Raw genomic sequence first — 26,354 nt, 5'->3', positions numbered from 1 at the left:
GCCACTAATTGTTGGGTGTGTGGTCGACTCCCCCCTTTCCAGACACCGAAGGGAGTTCTGCCACTCTTTCCTTATCCGTTTTCACATAATGGTTCGTGTGGAGCATGGTCCACTTTAACGTCCTCCTCAAATGATATGTCCCTTCTGAATAGAACATGTTTTCCAGACAAGCAAGGTCTCTCCCATAGAACAGGGTTAGATCTAGAAAATGAAGTTTATAATTTAGGTAATTATTCTTCGAATTTTATGGTCCTGAATGTTCAGTCTGATACTACTCCAGACTTACCTGCTATTTCAGTACTACCAGTAAAAGGCGAATTATGTGTCAGAAATAATGGTTCCGCACATGTAGGACATAGTGATTGTATTACTACTGTCGAGTATAGTGACAGTGGGAAATCTATTTTCAAAGCCTCACGTCATTCTTATTTTGTTTGTGGTCAGACCGCATATGTTCGTCTGCCCCTCGATTGGGATGGAACATGTTACATTGCCTTCCTACTGCCACCAGTTTTTCTAGCCCCATCTGATTATCACAGAAACACACATCTAGTACACGTCAGACCTAGAAGGGAGATCGAGTCCCCAATTGTCGATCAAACTGAAACTACTCTAGAACAATATACAGATTTCAATAAAGGTTTCTTCTTCTTTATAGGACCTGTCCAGAATAGTAAGTTAATCCGTAGACTAACCAGAACCCTTGAAGCAGTAGTGAATGAGACTACTTCTGCTCTAGGTAACTTAACTGAAGAGCAATCTGCTATGAGATTTGTCGTGCTCCAAAATCGTCTCGTTCTTGACGTCATACTGGCCGATAGAGGAGGAGCATGTAGAGTCATCGGATCTAGTTGCTGCATTTTCATTCCTAATAACGCGCCGTCTGTTTATTCAGCTATAACCAGACTTCATAAAATTGCCCATCAGTTACACCAGAATCCAGGCACCTGGACATGGTCCGGTTGGCTCTGGAGTATCATATCTGCTTGGGGATGGAAAGTATTGTCATTCCTAGGTATTGCAGTAACGATCATATTCAGTTGCTGCCTCTGTATACAATGTGGCCCTGCGATTTGCGGCATGTGCGCTACCTCTTGTATTCCTAGTCCTAAGTCCCGTTCCAAGACAATTCGAGACGAGCAAATGATGCTATATGAAATGATAGATGGTATCATGAATATAGATGTTTCCTGATGGAAACGTAGGGCACAAGGAGGGAATGTGGAAAAGTAAATTTTGCCATGTTGTATGTGCCTACGTGTTCCCCATGTTATGTTATATGTGCATGACCGATATGCATGTATTCCCCCCTGATCGATTAAAGACGCAATTACAGTTGTGTCCATCTCTAGTATGTCAGTTTCCAGTTATCGTGAATACAACGAATATCAGGCCTATGTAATCCTACGTTGCCACGTTTTACAGTGTTCACGTTAATTCATTGAATTGTCCCCGTTTCTAGGCCTCAAAAGGGCCCGGACTCAGATTCAGCTCCTGTTTCCTGAACCCTCTCCGAGGAGCGATACAGCCCCCACCTGCATCCCTGACCCTTAGCTTACTTCTTGCCACGCAGTGCCCGGCTCGGCCTGGCTCTGCCTCCCAGTCTGCCAAGAGTATGTTATGATTCTAGTTATCAGTCCAGCCCTCCTTCTCTGCATTCCTAAGCTACTGAATCACATCAATAGTTTCCGTCATGGTCTAGCCTTTATGTCTCCATGTAAGAGAAATACTGTATTAATATTCATAGAATATTCCTCACACACGCATTACATATAGAATTATGCATGCACCAGTCTTAAAGTCTGTTAACCTTTGCCCTGATAACTTTTGGATTCTATCAACATGTACTATAAACACCAGATACCAGATATGCCTGAGTACATGTCACTCTGACACTCCAGACTTTCGTCTCCTCTTCTAGCGCAGAAGGCATAGCCCCCAGTTCTCCCTAGTAACACGTCATTGTCAGTTTGCGCGCACCACTAGGTTAGAGGTCCCAGCTGCTCAGGTAGCCCCCTCCATGTTTCCGCCCCGTTTATGACATATTCTGTTACGTTTACATCACATGTCTATGTATACGCCCTGTACACACCTCTTGTTACACCCACTTTATGCCTTATCTTTCGCGACTGCTACAAACTCCGCCTACTGCTACGCCTACTGTATTGAATGCAATGTATTTTGTTTAACTATATATATCGTGCACTGTTATTAAAGTTTGCTAGCCATTCCCAGATCCTGCCCCGGCAGCTGCCGGGCCCCTGCCATCCCATTCCCGTACAGGCTGTCCTGTTCCTGTCCTTTTATGCTTAATTAAAGCCTGTCAACTTCAGCTACCTCGTATCTTGACTCTTATTTATTGAGCTATCTGTTTATATTGTATCCAGTCAAAAATAGAACCGGTAATTAATTATTTATTTACCACAATACCATACACTGCCCAAAGTTAACTTCACTGTTAACAAATCAGAACTACCTGTCTGAACTTAAACCCAACACTGCCCTAACTCTACTGATATATTTATTTTTAATACAATTTACAGCAAGAAAATGGAAGGAGAAGCAAATATTTCTTTCGAAATAGTTCTTCAAAACAATCCTGAGGAAGACTTGGACTTTATGGATCAGTCTCTAGACGAAGAATTAGTTAATTGTGTGGAAGAAATCGAATCATGGACTGAAAATGAGGACATTTCTGACGAAATAATGTTGGAAGTGTTATTAAATTTTGAAAAATCAGAGCAATACATTTTTATTTATTAATTAAAAATTGCTCTAGACATTATTCTTTTTTATATGTAATTCATGAAATAGTACCAAAATGATTATGTTTATATTATAGTATAAAGTGAAACTTACAGTATACTGTGCAATTTTAAAACATCATAAGGGAGCAGGGTAGACTACCCATGATCCCCTAGGTCTTCTCAGGGAGTACTTAAAGGATCTGTTTCTGCTTTCCTGACAGACTATGGTATGGATTCCATATTCCACAATAACTTCTGTAACAACATGCAAGATATCTACAGAAAAAACGGTGTACATTGAATTTAAGACTCTGCATTGGTACCTACATGTTGGTACTTAAATCTCCCACACAACACAAAAACTCTATTCAGAGCTATCCTACTTCTAAGCACTTTAAATTATTATCTTATTGTTTCACTGAGTTTTCTTTATGTGTGGAGGGGAGGTGTGTGGGGGGATGTGTGGGGTGTGTCTGTGAGGTGTGTGTGTGTGTGTGTGTCTGGGGGGGTGAGGTGTATAGTTGTGTGTAGGTGTGTGGGGTATGTGGGTGTGGGTGGGGATGTGGGTGTGTAAGGTGTGTGTGTGGGTGTGTGGGGTGTTTGGGTGTAGGTGGGGGTGTGAGGTGTGTGTGGGGGGGTGTGGGTGTAGGGGGTATGTGTGTAGGATGTGTGTGTATGTGTGGGATGTGTGGGTGTGTCTGTAAGGTGTGTGTGTGTGTGGGGGGGGGGAGGGGACGTGTGTGTGTGGGATGTGTGGGGTGTGTCTGTGAGGTATCTGTGTGTGTGTGTGTGTGTTGGGGGGTGAGGTGTGTGTGTGAGTGTGGGTGTGTGGGATGTGTGGGTGTGGGTGTGGATGTGTAAGGTGTCGGTGTGGGGGTGTGGGGTGTTTGGGTGTGGGTGGAGGTGTGCATATGTGAGGTGTGTCTGGGGAGTGTGTGGGTGTGGGGGTGTGGGGTTGTGTGTGTGTGGGTGTATGTGGGACGTACTTGTAGGTACCTAAAACAGCCACAGAACCCAAAAGCTCTTTTCAGAGCTACCCTACCTATAATCACTCAAAATGATTATTTTACACTATTATTTTCACGATTTTTCACCAAAGTACGCTCCCTGGTACGCTCCCCCGCGAAAATCGAAAAAAACATATATATTTTTTACCCGCGGGACCCTTTTATGGCCCCCACATCAAACCTAGGGGTCAGGGGGGTCTACCCTGCTCCCTTTTGGTTATTTCCCCCTTGGTTTTTGCCACCTCTTGTGTCTCGATCCTACCGAGACACAAGATGGCGGCCGCTCCGGACTGTTTGGAATGTTGACAGACACCCGAGAGCCAATCAGCTTTCCGTGCGCAAGTCGTGTGGCGCGCCCGGAGCGCTCCCTGGTGCGCGTACCGGGGCGCGGCTATAGATATATATATTTTTTTAACCTAAATTACTCGAAATCCACTGGAGCACATATCTTGAGACATAGCAAAGGCACATCGGGCTACCAGTCCCTACAATTTTGCCAAGTTTGGTGGAAAACCATTCAGCCGTTCGGGCTAAAAGTGAGTCCAACCGCCCTATGGAAATTAACATGGGGAAAACACGTTTTGGGAGCCCCCTTTTATCTCGGCCCCCGCTTGACGAATGCCCCCCAAACTTTCAGGGAAGGAGCGGAGAGCCGCGAGGCAAATTTGAGGAACATTTCAGGCAGATTCCTCAACCGGCGCCAAAGTTATTCCCAATAGAATGTTGCGATTTCCCTATGGAAAACAATCCTAACTATAACTACCTACTGGCGACCGCCAGTAGGTAATATATATTACCTACTGGCGGTCGCCAGTAGGTATATATAGTTAGGATTTTTTCTCTATGGGATTTTTGAAAATTCTATGTCTAATAACTTTGGCGTTTGTGGACGGAATTGGCTGAAATTTTCAGGAAAATGGCACATTTTGTGTCTGAGCAGCCCTTGACAATTTGGGGGGGGTTCGTCAAGGGGGGGCCGAGAAAAAAGGGGGGTCCCAAAACGTGTTTTTAACATTGAGTTTTCCATAGGGCGGTTGGCCTCACTTTTAGCCCGAACGGCTGAATGGATTTGCACGAAACTTGGCAAAATTGTAGGGACTGGTAGCCCGATGTGCCTTTTGTAGGTCTCAATATATGTGCTACAGTGGATTTTGAGAAATTAACGTTTAAAAAAAGATATATATCTGTAACAGCGGACCGGGCAGCGCTCCAGTACGCGTACTTTTCGCGCAACGGAGCTTTGTGAAGCGAAGCTGATTGGTTCTCCGGCGTCTGTAAACATTCCAAACAGTCCGTAGCGGCCGCCATCTTGTCTCTCGGTAGGATCGAGAGACAAGAGGAGGCCAAAGCGAAGGGGCAAATGACCATAAGGGGCATAGTAGATCCTCGCTGACCCCCTAGGTTTGATGTGGAGGTTTTAAAAGGGCCCCGCGGGGCAAAAAAAAAAAAAAATAATAATAATCGAACGGCTGAATGGATTTGCACGAAACTTGGTAAAATATTAGGGACTGGTAGCCCGATGTGCCTTTGCTAGGTCTCAATATATGTGCTCCAGTGGATTTTGAGAAATTAACGTTCAAAAAAAGATATATATCTGTAACGGCGCTCCGCTTCGCGTAACGGAGGTTTGCGAAGCTGATTGGTCATTCTGTCACTGGGCTATAGTTGGGCTACATCTGGCTGATATTTGGGCTACATTTGTTTTTTTTGTCTCTGGTGGCCATCTTTGGGCTACATTGGGCTTCATTGGGCTTCATTGGGCTACATTGGGCTACATTTGGGCTCCAACATATATATAGGCCAATGTAGCCCAATATATATTTTTCAAAGTTAATTTTCGTAAAAACCACTGGAGCATATATCTTGAGACATAGCAAAGGCACATCGGGCTACCAGTCCCTACAATTTTGCCAAGTTTCGTGGAAATCCATTCAGCCGTTCGAGCTAAAAGTGAGTCCAACCGCCCTATGGAAATGAAGGAAATGAATGGGTAATTTGTAATTAGCAAATAGCTCATCGCAAACTAGGAATGGTAAAGAATCGCTATTTATTCCTTAAAGTTCGCTATTTAGGAAATGCAAAAAACTTTGATGATACATATGGCGGTTCATCTCTAACAAGATAAGAAGCATAGGGATAGATTTATGATGACTGGCGCATCACCAGGGATGTGTTAGTCATTCTGTGCCGCTGTTCCGTCACCTATGGTGTGCTGCATTTACAATGCGGCGCATCATGGGGCAAAAACAGCACAGATGCGTGATGTATCTGTGCCGTAAAGGTGGCGCATTGCTGGAGTTGTATCGCAAGTGTGATGAAGCTCCAGCAAGGGTCGGGGGTGCCCCTGTCGCAGGGTTTCTGTTCTCACACAGAACTGTGGACAGAGGATTGGAACCTCGGCGAATTAGGGTGTCCCAAAACTCACCTTAGTAATCAAAAACCCCTTAGCAAGCTAGGTACAGTGTCACATTGGATATAACAAACTCTCAATGTTTAGACAATCCAGAATATGAACTTATAGTACCTCAGGATACGTGGAACTCATGAACAGTCGGTCGTTATATATTTCTTAGAAACCAGAACATGGAGTTAAGAAGAACACATGTGTATTTGAAATGTTTATTTACTAATGCCGTCTTCTCAGGCGTAGTATCTTAGATAATACAAGTACACATATTATCAGTAGCAAAATTACCAGCATAGTTACTAGTACATAAAAAGCGAATGGTGACAGTATGTTAACATGCTGTAAATGAATTTTATTTATTTTAATTTCTTATAGAGCGCAGGAATCAATCCCGGAGGGGTATCTCCGCGCTTTGCCAGCTAAGAGAGCTATTGGGTAGAGCAACCTGAGGTTTATGTGGTTTATGTGGGTGGGAATGCTTCTTGGAAAAGGAGGGTTTTTAATGCCCTTCTAAAGGACAGGTAGTTTATGGTGGTTCTTAGATTAGTGGGAAGGTTGTTCCAAAGGGCAGGACCAACAGCGGAGAAGGCACGGTCACCCTGTCTAGTCTTCTTTGTAATGGGGGGTTTTAACAGGGCTTGGTTGCAGGAGCGCAAGGATCTGCTAGGCTGATACAGTTCAAGAGACTGGGCTAGGTATTTGGGGCTTACTCCATACAGACATTTGTGTACCGTACAGCAGATCTTAAAGTGGATGCGCTGTCGTATGGGAAGCCAGTGCAGTTCTTTCAGCAAGGGCTTGGAAGGAGTCCTGGCAGGTACACCCATGACCAATCTGGCTGCCGTGTTCTGGACCACCTGCAGACGACCTACTGCATCCGTACTGGCTAATGTCAGCAGGCCGTTACAGTAGTCCAGACGGCTGGTTACCAAAGCCTGTACAAGTGTCTTTCTGCATGTGGCAGGAAGGAAAGAAAAGACACGCCTGAGTAAACCAATGGTGTAAAAACACAAACCCGCGATGTAATTGGTGTGTTCTTTCATGGTCAGTTTTTGATCAAATTTCACTCCAAGATTTTTAACGTGTGTTTTGGGTACCGGTACTGGGCCAAGGTCGAGTGGCCACCAGTCAGGGGTCCAGAGGATATTTGCTTTGCCAAAGAGCAGGACCTCGGTCTTTGTTACATTGCACTGGAGGCAATTCCTTGCCATCCAGTGTGACACCGCTCTCATACCCTCAGCAAAATTCCCCTTGGTTTTCGAGTCAAGGGAGCTGAAAGGGTAGAGAAGCTGAGTGTCATCAGCGTAGGAAACCGGTGTGAACCCGTATTTCCGCACAATCTCAGCAAGGGGGGCCACATAGATATTGAACAAAGTAGGGCTAAGGCATGAGCCCTGTGGCACCCCCTTCGTGAGCCCCCTTGAGATGGAACGAAAGGGGCCCAGGCTGATAGATTGTGATCTCCCGGCGAGGAAACTCTCCAACCAAGATAGTGCTACGCCTCCGATTCCTACTCCCTGCAGCCGGCTCAGTAAGGTGTTGTGAGACACGGTATCGAAGGCTGCGGACAGGTCCAACAGCACTAGAATCATAGAGCCCCCTCTATCTTGTGACATTTTGATCTGATCTGTCACAGAGAGGAGGGCTGATTCAGTGCTGTGGTTGGGCCTGAATCCAGATTGGGATTGGTCCAGGCCCCCTGTCGCTTCGATGAAACTGGAGAGAGTGGTGTTGACGTGCTTCTCAGCCAGCTTGCTGATAAAGGGGAGGAGAGAAATCGGGCGAAGGTTGGAGAGTGTAGACCAGGGCATGGTGGAGTTTTTGCGGATAGGGTTCACTACCGCTTCCTTCCAGGCAGATGGAAGTTGGCCTTTGGCAAAAGACAAGTTGAGTAGGTTCTGAATATGAGGACCGAATATCTCGATTAGCGGAGGGATGAATTTAGCTGGTATCAAATCAGAGGGAGAACCAGATTTAGTTTTATTAATGAGAGTAGTCAGGTCCTTAGTAGTAATTTTGGGGATGTCCAGAAGAGTTTCACCAGAGGTCAGATGTGGAGCAGTTTCAGGGGCCTCAGTCCCCAGAGTGTCAGAGACTGTAGTGATTTTTTTATATATTGCTTCGATTTTTTCCTCAAAGAACTGAGATACATCATCACATAGTTCCTGGGTGAAGGTGTCTGGACTTTCACATGCTTCAGGACTAGTGAAGGTTTGAACGATTTTAAATAACTCTCTGGTGGAGTTGCCTGCTTCTGCAATTTGAGTGGCCAGACTCATTTTCCTGGCTTTTTTGACATTTTTGTAGTAAGAGGACATAGCCTCCAGGTAGCATCTCTTGTCTTCCCTATTACCTGTACGTCTCCACAATTTTTCCATTTTTCTACATTTCTTCTTTTCACTTTTGAGATCTTCCGTATACCATGTTTCCCTTTTCGCTATAGTAGGTTTTTTGGCATTTTTCTGAGGAGCTAGAAAGTCAATAGCTGTTGTTAGCGTAGAGTTAAACATGGAGAGAGCAGTGTCAATATTATCAAGATTGGCAAGTGAAGGCTGTTCCCAGATTTGAGTGAGTTTGGGGAGAGTGATTTTGTGCCATGGCCTGCGTTTAATAGAGTGGGTGGCCGGGTGGTTAGTGGAATTGGATAGATGAGGTATGGAGAAATCAATACGTTTATGGTCCGACCAATTAATATGCTTAGGGGGATGACAGTGAACATTAGGTTGAGTAGTGAGGACCAAGTCTAATGTGTGACCACCAGAGTGAGTGGGGCCACTATTTCTGGGGTGTAAACCTAGCAAAGCAAGGTCAGAAAGAAATGTATTGGTATCCTGATGGTCAGAAATATCAGTATGAAAGTTGAAATCTCCAAGTAAGAGAAAGTTTTCCTTAGCTTTCAGATAGGGGGCTAGTAGTTCAGTGAGAGCAAGGGAAAAACCAGCATTGGGTCCAGGTGGACGATAGACCAAGGCTCCTTTCCACTGTGTTTTAGAGTTGATTTTTAAGTGAAAGATGAGTACTTCCATAGTAGGGAGCATCACCTGTTCTAAAACTCTAATACTGAGGGTATCTCTATGTATAATGGCGATTCCGCCTCCCACCTTCACAGGGCGGTCGAGGCGAAGGATTTTATATCCCACGGGTATCCCTAGAGTGATAGTAGGGATAGTATGAGGTTTCAGCCATGTTTCAGTTAGGAAACACATCTTGGGCTGAGTGTTGTAAATAGTATCCCACAGTTCTATGCAATGCTTGGGGAGTGATCTAACATTTAGCAAAAAGCTATCCCAGTTTCCCTGGTCATCAGTATAATCTGTAGGCTGTCCAGTAATGATATGGGAGGGCAAGGCTTGAAAACCGCATTTGATGCAGGAAAAAGAGCCCTCAGAACACGGGAGCGCCTTGTTGTTACAGCGGTGTTGTGGTAGGGGTTGTAGTGCCCTGAGTGCTTGAGGAGCATACCTGATACAAAGAGTGGTGGAGGCGCAATCCATAATAACAAGGACAGGGAGGGTGGCCCCTAGCCCCGTCCGGTCGCGGACGGGCGCAGACGGGCCACTCTTAGGCTAGTCTTCGGCGTTGTCTACGGCTCCCCAGCGCGCGACCGCTGCGCGCTCAGTAGGGGGCAAGGGCTAAATAGCCCCGATACACTCAACTACTAGAGCGCTAACCGCCAGCAGTTCAACAGGAAGTGGTGTCCTCCCTCTCTCTCAGTCCGAGGGAAGACGAATCAGCGCTCTAAGTGCGTTTCCCAGACTCCAGAAATGCACAATGCGTCAAGAATGGAAAGAGGTGTGTGCAAGAATGCGTTCCGCGATAATTTTAAAAAAGGTTCCTTAATTCACAAGTTTTTAAAAATCGATCATACAGTTTTCCATTAAACAGCGCAATACTGAAATAAACAGTCTGTAGCTGGTTAGCGGATCAGGAGGTCCTGCCACAACCCCTTACCGCAGCGCTAATGAAGTCAGGCTCTGCCTAAATAGCCCCGGTACACTCAACTACTAGAGCGCTAACCGCCAGCAGTTCAACAGGAAGTGGTGTCCTCCCTCTCTCTCAGTCCGAGGGAAGACGAATCAGCGCTCTAAGTGCGTTTCCCAGACTCCAGAAATGCACAATGCGTCAAGAATGGAAAGAGGTGTGTGCAAGAATGCGTTCCGCGATAATTTTAAAAAAGGTTCCTTAATTCACAAGTTTTTAAAAATCGATCATACAGTTTTCCATTAAACAGCGCAATACTGAAATAAACAGTCTGTAGCTGGCTAGCGGATCAGGAGGTCCTGCCACAACCCCTTACCTAAGAGTTAGCAACACTTATAAGCAGCCGCGGGCCGTGGAGGGAGTTACGGTGGGGCAGGGAGGCGGGGAGGGGGAGGGGCAGGGTGGAGAGGGCTCCACCCTGCCCCTCCCCCTCCCCGCCTCCCTGCCCCACCGTAACTCCCTCCACGGCCCGCGGCTGCTTATATCTCACCCTCCCTAATACACATATTATATTATTTGGTAAGAAGGTCTCTTTGTGTTGGTTTAGGGCGTGCCCATACTTTAGTGTCTTAGATTTGAAGGAATCACATCAGCATACACCAGCTCTCTCTTCATGTGAACCGCATCAACTGTTGTGTATGTGTGTTCGGCAAAGCAATATAAAACCCGCCTCATGCCCAGAATTGGCAGAAGTTGCACTTATGTTATGAGTATGAAGTCGTGGAGATCAGACCTCATAACAATTCTGTATCGTGTTGTTCTTGAAACTTCAGCACTCGCTGTACAGATATAGTTTAACAAGCAAAGCAGATAGTAGAGCAATAACATATTATTCTCATGTAAACCACGATGAACTACTAGGTTGAAAGCTAAAGCAACAACTAAGTGTCGTGTGCAGAAGTTGCAAAAAAGGAAAAATGGCGTTTAAACCGGTAATGAGCCCATGCTAACTTAACACGGTGTAAAGATATCCAGGACCTAGATGACACCTCCCCATGATCCGGAAACGAACTGAATAAGATAATAGAAGTGCCATCTCATGAGAGCAGATTGCAAGGTTATATGTGGACGGTCCGCAAGGTAAAGCATTAAAAACTAGGAAAATTTAATGCTAAAGAAAAATAAAACAGCCAAGTACTTTATCGAGTCTTAAGCCAATAGGCAAGCTAAATAATAAAAACTTGACAAATAAGTCAATGAAATGCTAGTACTCAGCATATCAAACATGAAAAAGGTCTATGACATAACTGTGTATGCAAAATAAGCTGCAACAGCCTCCAATAGGAAGTCACCGTCTTCATCCGAAAAGAGTTCAGCCATCCAATTTAAAAGCGGAAAAGAACATACGTGCTCTCCCAGCACCGGATCCTCTATCACCATCAGAGGACAGCTCGGTGGGTTTTCAAGAAAGCTCTGTTCCAAGAAAGACTGTGTTGCCGCCAGTAAATTCCAGGGACCAATTAGTCCATGCATCAATGCCACAGCCATAATCCTTTCGCCAGGACAAACCAACTCGTGAGTAATGATAGGAGTCATCAGCTGATTAAAGTCGACGTCAGGAGAAACCGGTCCGCAGAGACACAAATCAATGGCCCAATCGAAATCACAGGTCAGGCAGTGAAATACAGGCTGGACACAGGTGAAGTAGGAGAATCGAAAAGATAATCCATATGCCGTGCTTAATATCGCCAACGGCATTGTGCCATAATATTCTAGCATGCGATTGCGGAACAGTGTCAGCAGCTGCAGGGCGGGAGCTTGCACAGGAGGGACATCCATATTTAAAAATGTAAAAAAGCACAAGAGCGTCCGCTGGTAATGCAAGTAAAAATGGGAATCCACGAAGCAGAGTGGAAAAAATAGAATGAAAGAAAGCAGGGATGACTCCAAAGATTTTCTCAAATGAAGTCACGAGACCACTGGTAACAACTTTAAAAAAGTGCGCCAGGGCCTTTGTGGAGGACGCGTTAAAGATAGTCCGAACCATCTTGCTGAAATGGAAAGGCAAATCTGTATTGAAAAGGGTCTGCACCTCTGTACGGGTGTTCGCTATGTGAAGCACGAAAGTTTCACGGGCCGAACTCAAGGCCACCTCTCTCTGAGACAAAAGAGCTCTTATTCTTGCCATGCCGTTGAAATCTGCTCCCAAGGTTGGTATTTGTGGCGAGATTGAAAACTCCCTATGTTCATGTGTGGGAGGAAATAGAACATTTCTGCAGCAAATAACCCGTTCACTTACTGTTACGATAAAAGGAATACTTTTAATTAACCCAGAACAATCTTCATTATTGAGCATCAAATAACTACCATTTTCCAACAACTTGAACGTGGGGATGATAGCAGGAACTGGCGTGCCTTGCAACACGCAAGCCATATTTGGTCGGTGTTTGTTGCATGAACCGTGTAACTGTATGTGCCTACACATTAGTGAATGATGTGGCGTCTCAGTGCATTCCTCTCCATTCAGATAAACTTCTTGATCATCTTTGAAACATCTGTATGTGTATGGAAGCGACCAGATCTCATGAAGAAAAGCACTACCTAAAGGTTCATAACGACCTATTGGTATATATTTCATACAATTTGAAAACTTATATAAAGCAAAAGGCAGCGTTATTAAACCGTGGATAAGGCACGTTGCCAAAAAACCCGCAATCCTCTGCTGATGATGTCACTGAGCATGTCATGAATGATGTAATATGTGACATCATCAGCAGTGGATTACGGGTAATAGTATCTCTAGTTTACTCCCTTATAGCTGTCTTTCTTTTAACATAAGTGTCTGTTTCCTTCCCTTATACTTACTGTTCTTTTTTTTAAAAAAAATTTTGGTTCACTTCCGGTTCGCGTACCGGCGAGCGAACTGGGAAGCGAACTACGAGAAATAGAGGTTGGCACAGTTCCAAATATTGTACCAATTTTTTAATAACGGGGAGGTAGTTCTGAAAAGAACTTTTTTTTTTATTGTTTTTGTTGTTTTATATTTTTTTTATTATTTTTCTGAACATTTTTTTACTTTTTTTGAATTTTTCTGAACAGTTTTATATTTTTTTGGGTTTTTCTTGGAGGGGGCAATGAAAACGATTCATTGTAAAGGGCTCAACAGGAGCAACAAAACAAAAAAAAAGTATTTATTATTTTGGGCGTTTCGTACAAACTTGCATATGATAGTCAATAGCTCTGTTGATCAGAGTGATGCTTCTTTCTCCGTAGCAAATGAATCCATCGCAATGTACGCAGACGTGTTTTACTTCACCAAATCTCATTTGTATATTTGGCACCATCTCCCTGCCCTCTGGTCCCGTTACTTCCGGTACAACAGATCTTCTGGCCATAATAGGGAGATTATCTAGGTCGTTCTGAAACTGTGCAGCACTGTAGTTGTTAGGATGCCACCTAGTCATATGGCGATGCATTGTGTAGTTTCCGAAACTGTATATTTTCTCGGTCCCTCTGGACAGTCTATCTTGACATATAAGGCAAGTTACGTATCTTGCATTTACTTTTTTCTGACCTTTGGGAATTTTAAAAAATTGCCAAATGAAGTTTTCTTTCCGGTGAGACGTCCTGGGCTCCTCAGGCAAAAACTGCCTCTCTTCGTGGTCGTCGTCCTGTTCCTCTTCTTCCTCTTCTTGTTGAATTATAACTTGAGCAGGTGGTCCACTCTTCCTTGGATGTGGTGGAGGTGGTGGGGAAGCACCAGCTGAAGCTACTAAAGAAGCCATTGCTCACTGGTAACAAAGGGTCTTTCTCTCACAATGATGAAAGTCAGAGTGAGGAAAGAAGGAGGGATTTTCATCATTTGGGAAAAACAAGAGTTCTCAACCAATGAAAAGTGTTCATTTTAGATTATATGACCTAGTCTTACATCATTAGGAAACCAAAAGTGAAATGAACCAATGAAAAGTGTTATTACCAAGTCACATGACCTGCTGTGTTTACGTTAAGCGCTTTGCAGGGCCTCCCGGTTTGCTTCCAGAAACCTGCGCTTTGCGACTCGCTTCGCGTACCAGTTCGCTAACGTAGCACGTCATATGACGTATCACGCGACAACGTGAAACGTCATGCGGACGGGAGGCGTCACGATGTTGTTTTCTAACGCGGCAGTTGCGGTAAAGAAACGTTTACCGGCTCGCGGTCTATTTCGCGGCATCAAGGTCAGCTAACGGGAAGCTTCCCGATTCGCGAAGCGGGAACGAAGAAAAAAAAAATTTAAAAAAAAAATTATTCATAAACATATAAAATATATTTTTGGATTTAAAGAAGAATACATTTTACAGCTACAGATATTAGCTGTTAAAAAACCAATGAAATTCACTGAAAAAACCATAGGTTATAGACCATATATAGTTAGGAATTAGCATTTACAAAACCTTGAAAATTCACTGAAAAAACCATAGGTTATAGACCATATATAGTTAGGAATTAGCATTTACAAAACCTTATTTTACTCACACAAAACCATTGAAATTCCATATATAGTTAGTTGCACTAACTATATATCGCGCACCCGCAATCCACTGCTGATGATGTCACATATTACATCATTCATGACATGGTCAGTGACATCACTGATGACATCACTGATGACATCTCAAATGACATCACTGATGACATCACTGATGACATCTCATTTGACATCAATGACCACATCACTGATGATATCATTCATGTGACAATACAATGCATCTCCTCACATTTTAATATAACCTCTGTTTCACCCAGTGTTAAATACAGAGTATAATTTTTGAAACCATTGACACACCAATACTAGTTACTACATACGCACTCACTGATTCCTATGTCTACACACACATTCACTCATTCACCCATACAATCATTCATACATACAATCACTCATCTTTACAACACTATCATATGCACTCATACACCTATACAGACACTCACAGTCTGCCACTCATCCATGGAGTTACTCACACACCTAGTCAGTCCTGTAAAGAATCAATGACACTTCCATTTTCTTGTCTATACAGTTAAACATAGAGCACCTTACATTTTCAAACATATACTAACACATACTTACCTTCTTATACAATCATTGATACAAGTACACATTGATCTGCACAGAGTCACACACCTCCCAGCCAGCCACACACACACTCAGTCTCCCATACAAATACTTGGACAATCAATCAGTAACCCATATAGTTAATCATATAGCTACTGATCAACACATGCAGCAGTTTACAGAACAACAGACATAATGATGCACAAATTAAGACAGTTTAGTCACTAACCCATGCACTCAGTGAGACACATTTAATCACTCACTCATACATTCAGTCATGCACCTACTAAATCCTTTGTCCAGACACTTATACTTCCACTCATTCTTCAATATGTAAGACACATTTTAACTTTACAGAAACATACAGTCACTGGATGTTGTCATCAGTGATGTCATCAGTGATGTCATCAGTGATGTCATTTGAGATGTCATCAGTGATGTCATCAGTGATGTCACTGACCATGTCATGAATGATGTAATATGTGACATCATCAGCAGTGGATTGCGGGTGCGCGATATATAGTTAGTGCAACTAACTATATATGGAATTTCAATGGTTTTGTGTGAGTAAAATAAGGTTTTGTAAATGCTAATTCCTAACTATATATGGTCTATAACCTATGGTTTTTTCAGTGAATATATATATATATATATATATATATATATATATATATATATATATATATGCAAAAAAAGAAGGAGAGAACTCTGGGCAGGTCCCAAGTTTAGGTGGAAGGCAGCTCCTGTATAGAGCACCCTCAACAACCAGCGACACTCTAAATTTGCTCACCTCAAATGTCTGCTTTTCTAGCAAAGTTTTTAAGCATAGGATTAGCACAGTGCTATCCACGCCGAGCCGTAAAATGACAAAAGCCATTTACCACTTCAGTAACAATATCACAGCTTTGGATTGGTAAAATACCATCCAAGCCAACCTGAAATGAATAAAAGCAACCCCTGACCCGTGCTTTGCTGTCATTACAGCTCTTCAGAGACATTTAGCTTTGTCCAGACACAAGGGAGCACCCAGTATAAGTCAAAACGATTCCCTTGCAAACATAGAGTGACGCATGAATTATGCAAAAAAGAAGGAGTGAACTCTGGGTAGTTCCCAAGTTTAGGTGGAAGGCAGCTCCTGTATAGAGCACCCTCAACCCCAGCGACACTCTAAATTTGCTCACCTCAAATGTCTGCTTTTCTATCAGTTTTTAAGCATAGGATTAGCACAGTGCTATCCACGCCGAGATAGAAATGGACAAAGTCTTTTGCCATTTGTACAGCAAAGTCTTTAAGTATAGGATTAGCACAGTGCTACCCACGCCGAGCTGTAAAATGACAAAAGCCATTTACCACTCCATTCACAATATTACAGATCGGATTGGTAAAATACCATCCAAGCCAACCTGAAATGAATAAAAGCAACCCCTGACACGTGTTTTGCTATCATTACAGCTCTTCAGAGAGGTTTAGCTTTGTCCAGACACAAGGGAGCACCCAGTATAAGTCAAAACAATTCCCTTGCAGGCATAGAGTGACGCATTCATTATGCAAAAAAGAAGATGAGAACTCTGGGTAGTTCCCAAGTTTAGGTGGAAGGCAGCTCCTGTATAGAGCACCCTCAACACCAGCGACACTCTAAATTTGCTCACCTCAAATGTCTGCTTTTCTATCAAAGTTTTTAAGCATAGGATTAGCACAGTGCTATCCACGCCGAGATAGAAATGGACAAAGTCTTTTGCCATTTGTACAGCAAAGTCTATAAGTATAAGATTAGCACAGTGCTATCCACACCGAGCTGTAAAATGACAAAAGCCATTTACTACTACAGGCACAATATTACAGCTTTGGATTGGTAAAAGACCATCCAAGCCAACCTAAAATTAATAAAAGCAACCCCTGACACGTGTTTCGATGTCATTTGATAGGACTTCACTCTGCAGGATTTGCACACAGTAACAATGCTCCACCTCCGGACCTCCCGAACACCCCGAATGTAAAATCACAGGGTGTTCAAGTGATATGGCGAGGGAAAAACCCCAAAGGGGAAAAACCCGGGAAGGGAAAGGAAGGGGGCTGCAGGGAAAGGGAAGCTGAAAAACAGAATACACAGCAGATTAATATTACATATAAATCCTACACTCTTTATATTCTCGCTAAGGGAACATGAGATCACCTGTGCCTCTTTTGTATTCTCTTCTTCCTTGCAGTGGTCTCTCACAAGACACCTTCTCTTCCTATAGAGTACATCAACATGCATTACCAACAACATTCACTAGTAAGACCGTACGATCGTATGCATTACATATTCGAGATACATACCCCCCTAACTAGAGTAATGGCAGTAACCAATATACACCTTGGGTCCTCGTGAAACTTATGTAGCAGTTTGACTTCCAGGACCAATGAAAAGAAACATACATAAATGTTCGAAGGTCTCTAAGAAAAGTTCATTCCTTAACCGATAACAGATTACGTCATCTGAAACAGTAAGAGGAAAGAGTAAATCACGAGTGCATCACTTTATGCATCCCAAGCACGGTAGAGCGTGGATCCTTACCACCACTCTCCGCTTTGGTATTTGTATTCCACAGATAAGGATTATGCCCCTTCTTCGTGACGGCAAAGCGGAGATTATTCCCCCTGCATTCGGCCACTAATCCACAACAGAACGTTGTTTAAACAATTATGCAAAGAAATCACAGAGTCACTAGTATCCCTAATGAGCTCCGAATAAGGTGCTGTTCCAAAGCACACGAAGGAAATGAAGTAAAGTAAACAAGAACCGCTGCCGTTAACAGAGCTACCCGCTCTGAGCAACAAACGGCGCAGCGCACAATACCAGAATCCGACGGCTCTCTCCGGGCGCGAGACTTCCTGCAGCTCGGCAAAGATACGGGAACAGGACGAAAAGCGAGAGCAGCCGCTCTCGCTCCAGAAGTCAAAATCAGGTACGCCTTCCCTACGGTCAAACCAAGCTATATCCGGCTGACCAGTAGGATCATGGGAGCTGTAGTCATACCCCCCTAGGCTCATGGGAAACGTAGTTCAATAGTCTAACATACAGGTAGGCGCAACTGGAACCCTGACAGTATACCCTCCTCCCTAGCGCCTCCTAGGTCCAGGCTTGGACGGGAACCGCACATGGAAGGAACGGACAGCTCTAGGAGCGTCCACATGATCCCAAGGCTCCCAAGAGTCATCCTCCGCAGAATACCCCTTCCACGAAACAAGATACCACAGTACACCCCTACGCAGCTTCCAATCACGTATGGACTTCACCTCATATCCAACACCCCCATCGCGTGCCACCGCTGGTGGCACTCTTCGGCGTGAAGTGAACGCCTTCTTCAACAGATGAACGTGGAACACAAGGAGAATACGCAAAGAACCAGGCAACTTAAGCTTGTATGCCACAGGATTGATTTGCCTCACTATGGGATAAGGACCTATGAACCGAGGGTGGAACACACTTCGCAGCTTGAAACTAATGTATCTTGTGGACAGCCACAAATTGTCTCCCACCCGGAACTGAGGGCCTGGATTCCGGTGCTTGTCTTCCCAACGCTTGTACACTTCTTTGGCTTTTGTCAGATGTATTTGCACACCCTTTTGTACTTTCCTCAAAGACTTGATATGTTCCATCACAGTTGGCTGATTGCATATGTCTGTTGGGATATGGACGGGTAACATGTTTGCGTCATAACCCTAATTGGCTTTGAAAGGCGAGATGCCTGTAGAGCTGTGCCAAGCATTGTTGTATGCCAATTCAGCCATCCAGAGCAGCTCAACCCAGGACTCATGCGCCTCCTTCGCATAACAGCGCAGGTATTTTTTCAGGGTTTGGTTTAGCCTTTCGGTTTGCCCATCTGTCTGAGGATGGAAGCTCGTTGAAAAAGCCGCTTCGATACCCAGAGCCTGACACCACATTTTCCAAAAACGTGCAACAAATTGTGGCCCCCTGTCCGAGATTATCACCTGAGGGATGCCGTGCATTTTTATGACTTGAGAAGCCAGTAAGTGTGCGGTTTGGCTGGCCGTAGGGAGGTTTTTACACTGAATGAAATGTCCCATCTTGGTTAGGATGTCTACCACCACCAAAACAGCCGTACACCCCTGATCAACTGGTAGACATGTGATGAAATCCAAGCTTATATTCTGCCACGGGCGAATAGGAGTGGGCATAGGCATGAGTTGGCCTTTCTTCTTGGTGTTCACCCCTTTTGCTCTAGCGCACTCTTCACATCTCATCACCCACTGTTTTACATCCTTGACTAAGGAGTCCCACCAAAAGTACCTCCTAAGCAGACTCACTGTTTTGGTGATGCCTGGGTGCCCAGCCATTGGTGCTACGTGACACCACAAATAGGCCCTTTTCCTTAACTCAGTAGTTGGTAAATACAGGGCCTCTCCCCAGAAAGGCAAGCCTTGTCTCACCGCCCTGCCAGGCTCAATGGTTGCCCATTGTTTCCACTCGACCAGAGACCTGTTGCCTTTAACCTTCTCAAGGAACCTTTCTGCCCGTACCACACACACCACCTTAGACGCTGGGACAGTCGCTTGAGGAACCTCCTCTACATGCTCTGCTGGCATCACTTGCCTAGACAAAGCGTCTGCCTTCCTGTTGTCAATGCCTGGCCTGTAAGTCACCACAAAGTTATACTCAGCAAAAAAGAGCATCCAGCGCATCTGTCGTTGCGTTAAATGTCTAGCCGAAGACCTATACTGGAGGTTTTTGTGATCGGTGTAGACCGTCACGGCGTGACACGCCCCCCATAGATATTGCTTCCACTCCTGAAAAGCCCGCTTGATAACCAGGAGTTCCTTTTCGGCTATGGTGTAGTTCGCCTCCGCAGGACTCAGTTTTTTAGAAAGGTGCGCCACCGGATGGAGCTGTCCTGTAAGCGAATGTCTCTGAGATAATACAGCCCCAATCGCTTCATCTGAGGCGTCGGCTTCTACTTTGAAGGGATGCTCAAGTACAGGATGTGCCAACACCGGGGCAGTGACAAAAGTTTTCTTCAAAATCTTAAAAGCCTCATCAGCCTCTCTGGTCCATACAAACTGTGCCCCTTTTCTTAACAACCTAGTTATGGGAACCGCCTTTTGAGAAAACTGCACAATGAAACGGCGATAATAGTTTGCGAATCCCAAAAAACACTGTACCTCCCTCACGTTCTTTGGGGCTGGCCAATCCTGAGCCACCTGAACCTTCCTTTCAGACATTCGCAAACCATCAGGGGTGAGATTCACTCCCAGAAATTCCACCTCATGGACACCAAGCTCGCACTTGCTCAACTTCACATACAGACGATGCTCCCTCAGTTTCTCCAGGACCTTACACACCTGGTCTGTATGACAAGACACCTCTTGGGAGTATATTAAGATGTCGTCTATATACACTACCACGAAGTGGTCCACATAGTCCTTCAGCACGTCATTTATGAGGAATTGGAAAGCCGCAGGGGCATTACAAAGCCCGAAAGGCATTACCAGATACTCATAAAGGCCGTATCGCGTCTTGAAGGCCGTTTTCCATTCATCCCCCTCGCGCACCCTGACCAGGTGATAGGCCCCCCATAAGTCCAAACGGGTATAGATCTTTGCCTCTCTCACCTGGTCAAGCAAAACGGAAATGAGGGGAAGAGGGTAGCGGTTGCGGATGGTGTTTTTGTTCAAGACGCGATAGTCCACACAAGCCCTTAGGTCCCCGTTGGCTTTCGCAATGAAGAACAGTGGAGATGCAGCCGGAGAACGGGATGGTCTGATGAACTCTAAACGAAGGTAGCGATCTATGTACTCCTTCAGATTAGTCGTTTCCGGCACAGATAAGGCGTACACCCTGCAAGTAGGAATCGTAGCCCCTTTCACCAGGTCTATACGACAATCATACTCCCTGTGGGGAGGCAATGTTTCGGCTTTGATCTCACTGAACACGTCACTGTAATGGCCGTACTCATCCGGAAGCATAACGTTCGTCTCAACCGCTGTCGCCGCCATATAGGGGGTGGTTAAAACAGCAACATGAGCAGACTGACATGGCACCATATGGTCCCGGCAGAACTCGGGCAAAAACTGGAAGGTTTTATTTTTCCAGTCCACCACAGGATTATGGTGGCATAGCCAAGGCATACCCAGGATCACCTCGTACTGAGGGGCAGCAATAATGTTCAATGACAGAAATTCAGCATGTGTGTTCCCCTGCATGACCACGGATAGACCTACCTCTCTGGTTTTCTCTACTATCTGACCCGACTTTAACGGCTGCCCATCGACCGCTAAGACATCCTCTGGTGTCTCTCTCGGAATGCGAGGGAGAGCCAGACGAGACCCCAGACCATCATCTATAAAATTGCCTGTTGCCCCCGAATCTATCATAACAGTAACGTGATGGTACTCTTGTTCACATTCTAGAGTCATTCCTACCAACAAATGTGAATCAGTTTCTCCTATCCCAACCGTGGATAAAGAAGTGAGCTTCCAGTCCTGTCTGTCTTCACTGCCTGTGCTAAGATTATCTGTTTTTTCCAACTCTGGTGTAGTGGACGACACAGCCACTCTTTTAACTTTGTTCCATGTGCTAGACGTCTTGGGTTTGGAGGGACATTCTCTGACGTAATGTCCCTTCTTCCCGCAGTACATGCACAGTCCCTGGGTTCTCCTAGTCTCTCTCTCTTCTTTGGATAAAGGAGCTCTAAGGGCACCTATTTCCATGGGTTCTGGGTTGTTGTCCGAACCCCCTAACGCCTTACGGGGGGAGCGGTTGAAACCAGCCTATCCTCTTTCCCATCTTCTCCTACTTCCCCCTCTCTCCGACATCCTACAATCTAACCTCAACGCCAGATTGATCATATCCACACACGTGGTAGGCTGAGGGTCGATCAGGGCCACCACGTCCTTTAGGTCCTCCTTTAACCCCTGATAGAAAAGAGACATTCTTTTCTCCTCCGGCCATTCAGACTCAGCTACCAACCTGTTAAAAGCCGTCAGATACGTGATCAATTCACTTCTCCATTGTCTCAACTCTAAGAGTTCCTTGTCTGCGCTAAATGTAGTTGCCCTACGGTCAAACACCTTCTCGAATTCAGTTCTAAATGAAGACCAATCCGACAAGATGGCATCGTTATTTTTTACTAGCGGTACCGCCCAGTTGGCCGCGTCCCCCACCAAATACGATATGGCGACAGCCACTCTGGAGTGATTCGTAGGGGAAGAGGCAGGTTTGCACGAGAAGTGCAACAATACCTGAGTCAAACATACCTGTATTTTACGAGGGTCTCCTGAGTACCTTTCGGGATTGGCCAATGGAATGGGCGGGGGTACCGAGACCTGTATGGCAGGTGCAGTGGAAGAGGCGTTAAAGGGATTTCTGGAGAGTTGATCCAGCTTATCTTTTAAGGCGGCGGTCTCTGCCTTGGATGAGGCCAACTCCTGCTGGACCAGCACCAATGCATGCAACACATCCTCCATGGTCGCCATTGTCACTACTCACGAACCGGGCAGAGTACAATACTTGGGTACCTGATTCTGTCAGGACTCCACTCTGCAGGATTCGCACGCAGTAACAATGCTCCACCTCCGGACCTCCCGAACACCCCGAATGTAAAATCACAGGGTGTTCAAGTGATACGGCGAGGGAAAAAACCCCAAAGGGGAAAAACCCAGGAAGGGAAAGGAAGGGGGCTGCAGGGAAAGGGAAGCTGAAAAACAGAATACACAGCAGATTAATATTACATATAAATCCTACACTCTTTATATGCTCGCTAAGGGCCTGTGCCTCTTTTGTATTCTCTTCTTCCCTGCAGTGGTCTCTCACAAGACACCTTCTCTTCCTATAGAGTACAACAACATGCATTACCAACAACATTCACTAGTAAGACCGTACGATCGTATGCATTACGTATTCTAGATACATACCCCCCTAACTAGAGTAATGGCAGTAACCAATATACACCTTGGGTCCTCGTGAAACTTATGTAGCAGTTTGACTTCCAGGACCAACGAAAAGAAACATACATAAATGTTCGAAGGTCTCTAAGAAAAGTTCGTTCCTTAACCGATAACAGATTACGTCATCTGAAACAGTAAGAGGAAAGAGTAAATCACGAGTGCATCACTTTATGCATCCCAAACACGGTAGAGCGTGGATCCTTACCACCACTCTCCGCTTTGGTATTTGTATTCCACAGATAAGGATTATGCCCCTTCTTCGTGACGGCAAAGCGGAGATTATTCCCCCTGCATTCCGCCACTAATCCACAACAGAACGTTGTTTAAACAATTACGCAAAGAAATCACAGAGTCACTAGTATCCCTTATGAGCTCCGAATAAGGTGCTGTTCCAAAGCACACGAAGGAAATGAAGTAAAGTAAACAAGAACCGCTGCCGTTAACAGAGCTACCCGCTCTGAACAACAAACGGCGCAGCGCACAATACCAGAATCCGACGCCTCTCTCCGGGCGCGAGACTTCCTGCAGCTCGGCAAAGATACGGGAACAGGACGAAAGGCGAGAGCAGCCGCTCTCGCTCCAGAAGTCAAAATCAGGTACGCCTTCCCTACGGTCAAACCAAGCTATATCCGGCTGACCAGTAGGATCATGGGAGCTGTAGTCATACCCCCCTAGGCTCATGGGAAACGTAGTTCAATAGTCTAACATACAGGTAGGCGCAACTGGAACCCTGACAGTATACCCTCCTCCCTAGCGCCTCCTAGGTCCAGGCTTGGACGGGAACCGCACATGGAAGGAACGGACAGCTCTAGGAGCGTCCACATGATCCCAAGGCTCCCAAGAGTCATCCTCCGCAGAATACCCCTTCCACGAAACAAGATACCACAGTACACCCCTACGCAGCTTCCAATCACGTATGGACTTCACCTCGTATCCAACACCCCCATCGCGTGCCACCGCTGGTGGCACTCTTCGGCGTGAAGTGAACGCCTTCTTCAACAGATGAACGTGGAACACAGGGAGAATACGCAAAGAACCAGGCAACTTAAGCTTGTATGCCACAGGATTGATTTGCCTCACTATGGGATAAAGACCTATGAACCGAGGGTGGAACACACTTCGCAGCTTGAAACTAATGTATCTTGTGGACAGCCACAAATTGTCTCCCACCCGGAACTGAGGGCCTGGATTCCGGTGCTTGTCTTCCCAACGCTTGTACACTTCTTTGGCTTTTGTCAGATGTATTTGCACATCCTTGTGTACTTTCCTCAAAGACTTGATATGTTCCATCACAGTTGGCTGATTGCATATGTCTGTTGGGATATGGACGGGTAACATGTTTGCGTCATAACCCTAATTGGCTTTGAAAGGCGAGATGCCTGTAGAGCTGTGCCAAGCATTGTTGTATGCCAATTCAGCCATCCAGAGCAGCTCAATCCAGGACTCATGCGCCTCCTTCGCATAACAGCGCAGGTATTTTTTCAGGGTTTGGTTTAGCCTTTCGGTTTGCCCATCTGTCTGAGGATGGAAGCTCGCTCCAGAAGTCAAAATCAGGTACGCCTTCCCTACGGTCAAGCCGAGCTATATCCGGCCGACCAGTAGGATCATGGGAGCTGTAGTCATACCCCCCTAGGCTCATGGGAAACGCAGTTCAATAGTCTAACATACAGGTAGGCGCAACTAGAACCCTGACATCATTACAGCTCTTCAGAGAGGTTTAGCTTTGTCCAGACACAAGGGCGCACCCAGTATAAGTCAAAACTATTCCCTTGCAGGCATAGAGTGACGCATAAATTATGCAAAAAAGAAGGAGAGAACTCTGGGTAGTTCCCAAGTTTAGGTGGAAGGCACCTCCTGTATAGAGCACCCTCGACACCAGCGACACTCTAAATTTGCTCACCTCAAATGTCTGCTTTTCTATCAAAGTTTTTAAGCATAGGATTAGCACAGTGCTATCCACGCCGAGATAGAAATGGACAAAGTCTTTTGCCATTTGTACAGCAAAGTCTTTAAGCATAGGATTAGCACAGTGCTATCCACGCCGAGCTGTAAAATGACAAAAGCCATTTACCACTCCAGGCACAATATTACAGCTTTGGATTGGTAAAATACCATCCAAGCCAACCTGAAATGAATAAAAGCAACCCCTGACATGTGTTTTGCTGTCATTACAGCTCTTCAGAGAGGTTTAGCTTTGTCCAGACACAAGGGAGCACCCAGTATAAGTCAAAACAATTCCCTTGCAGGCATAGAGTGACGCATAAATTATGCAAAAAAGTAGGAAAGAACTCTGGGTAGTTCCCATGTTTAGGTGGAAGGCAGCTCCTGTAGAGAGCACCCTCAACACCAGCAACACTCTAAATTTGCTCACCTCAAATGTCTGCTTTTCTATCAAAGATTTTAAGCATAGGATTAGCACAGTGCTATCCACGCCGAGATAGAAATGGACAAAGTCTTTTGCCATTTGTACATCAAAGTCTTTAAGCATAGGATTAGCACAGTGCTATCCACGCCGAGCTGTAAAATGACAAAAGCCATTTACCACTCCAGGCACAATGTTACAGCTGTGGATTGGTAAAATACCATCCAAGCCAACCTGAAATGAATAAAAGCAACCCCTGACACGTGTTTTGCTGTCATTACAGCTCTTCAGAGAGGTTTAGCTTTGTCCAGACACAAGGGAGCACCCAGTATATGTCAAAACAATTCCCTTGCAGGCTTAGAGTGACACATAACTAGCTGCTTCCGGCTTAAGCTGCACTCACCTGACATTCCACAGCGCCAAGAAACCTGTTGGTGTACGTGCGCTGTACAAATACCCATGTAACATAACATAACATATATATATATATATGCAAAAAAGAAGGAGAGAACTCCGGGTAGTTCCCAAGTTTAGGTGGAAGGCAGCTCCTGTATAGAGCACCCTCAACACCAGCGACACTCTAAATTTGCTCACCTCAAATGTCTGCTTTTCTATCAAAGTTTTTAAGCATAGGATTAGCAAATGACATCACTGATGGCATCATGCAGTGATTTGAGTGTTTTCTAAACGTTTATGAGTGTTAAACATATATATTAAGCTACTACAAAAGTAAAATTAGTGTAATTTGTGTACTAATGAGTGATACTACTTCTAACATATATTTTGTGAGTGGCTAGTTGATTGTGGGCCCCCCACCATTTTCCAACATATGAAGAGTGTCTGTCAGCCTGAGGAAAGGTCAACCTCACGGACG

Source organism: Lissotriton helveticus, chromosome 6, assembly GCF_964261635.1.
Source record: "Lissotriton helveticus chromosome 6, aLisHel1.1, whole genome shotgun sequence".
NCBI classification, from domain to species: Eukaryota; Metazoa; Chordata; class Amphibia; order Caudata; family Salamandridae; genus Lissotriton; species Lissotriton helveticus.
Note: the sequence above shows the minus strand (reverse complement) of the source record.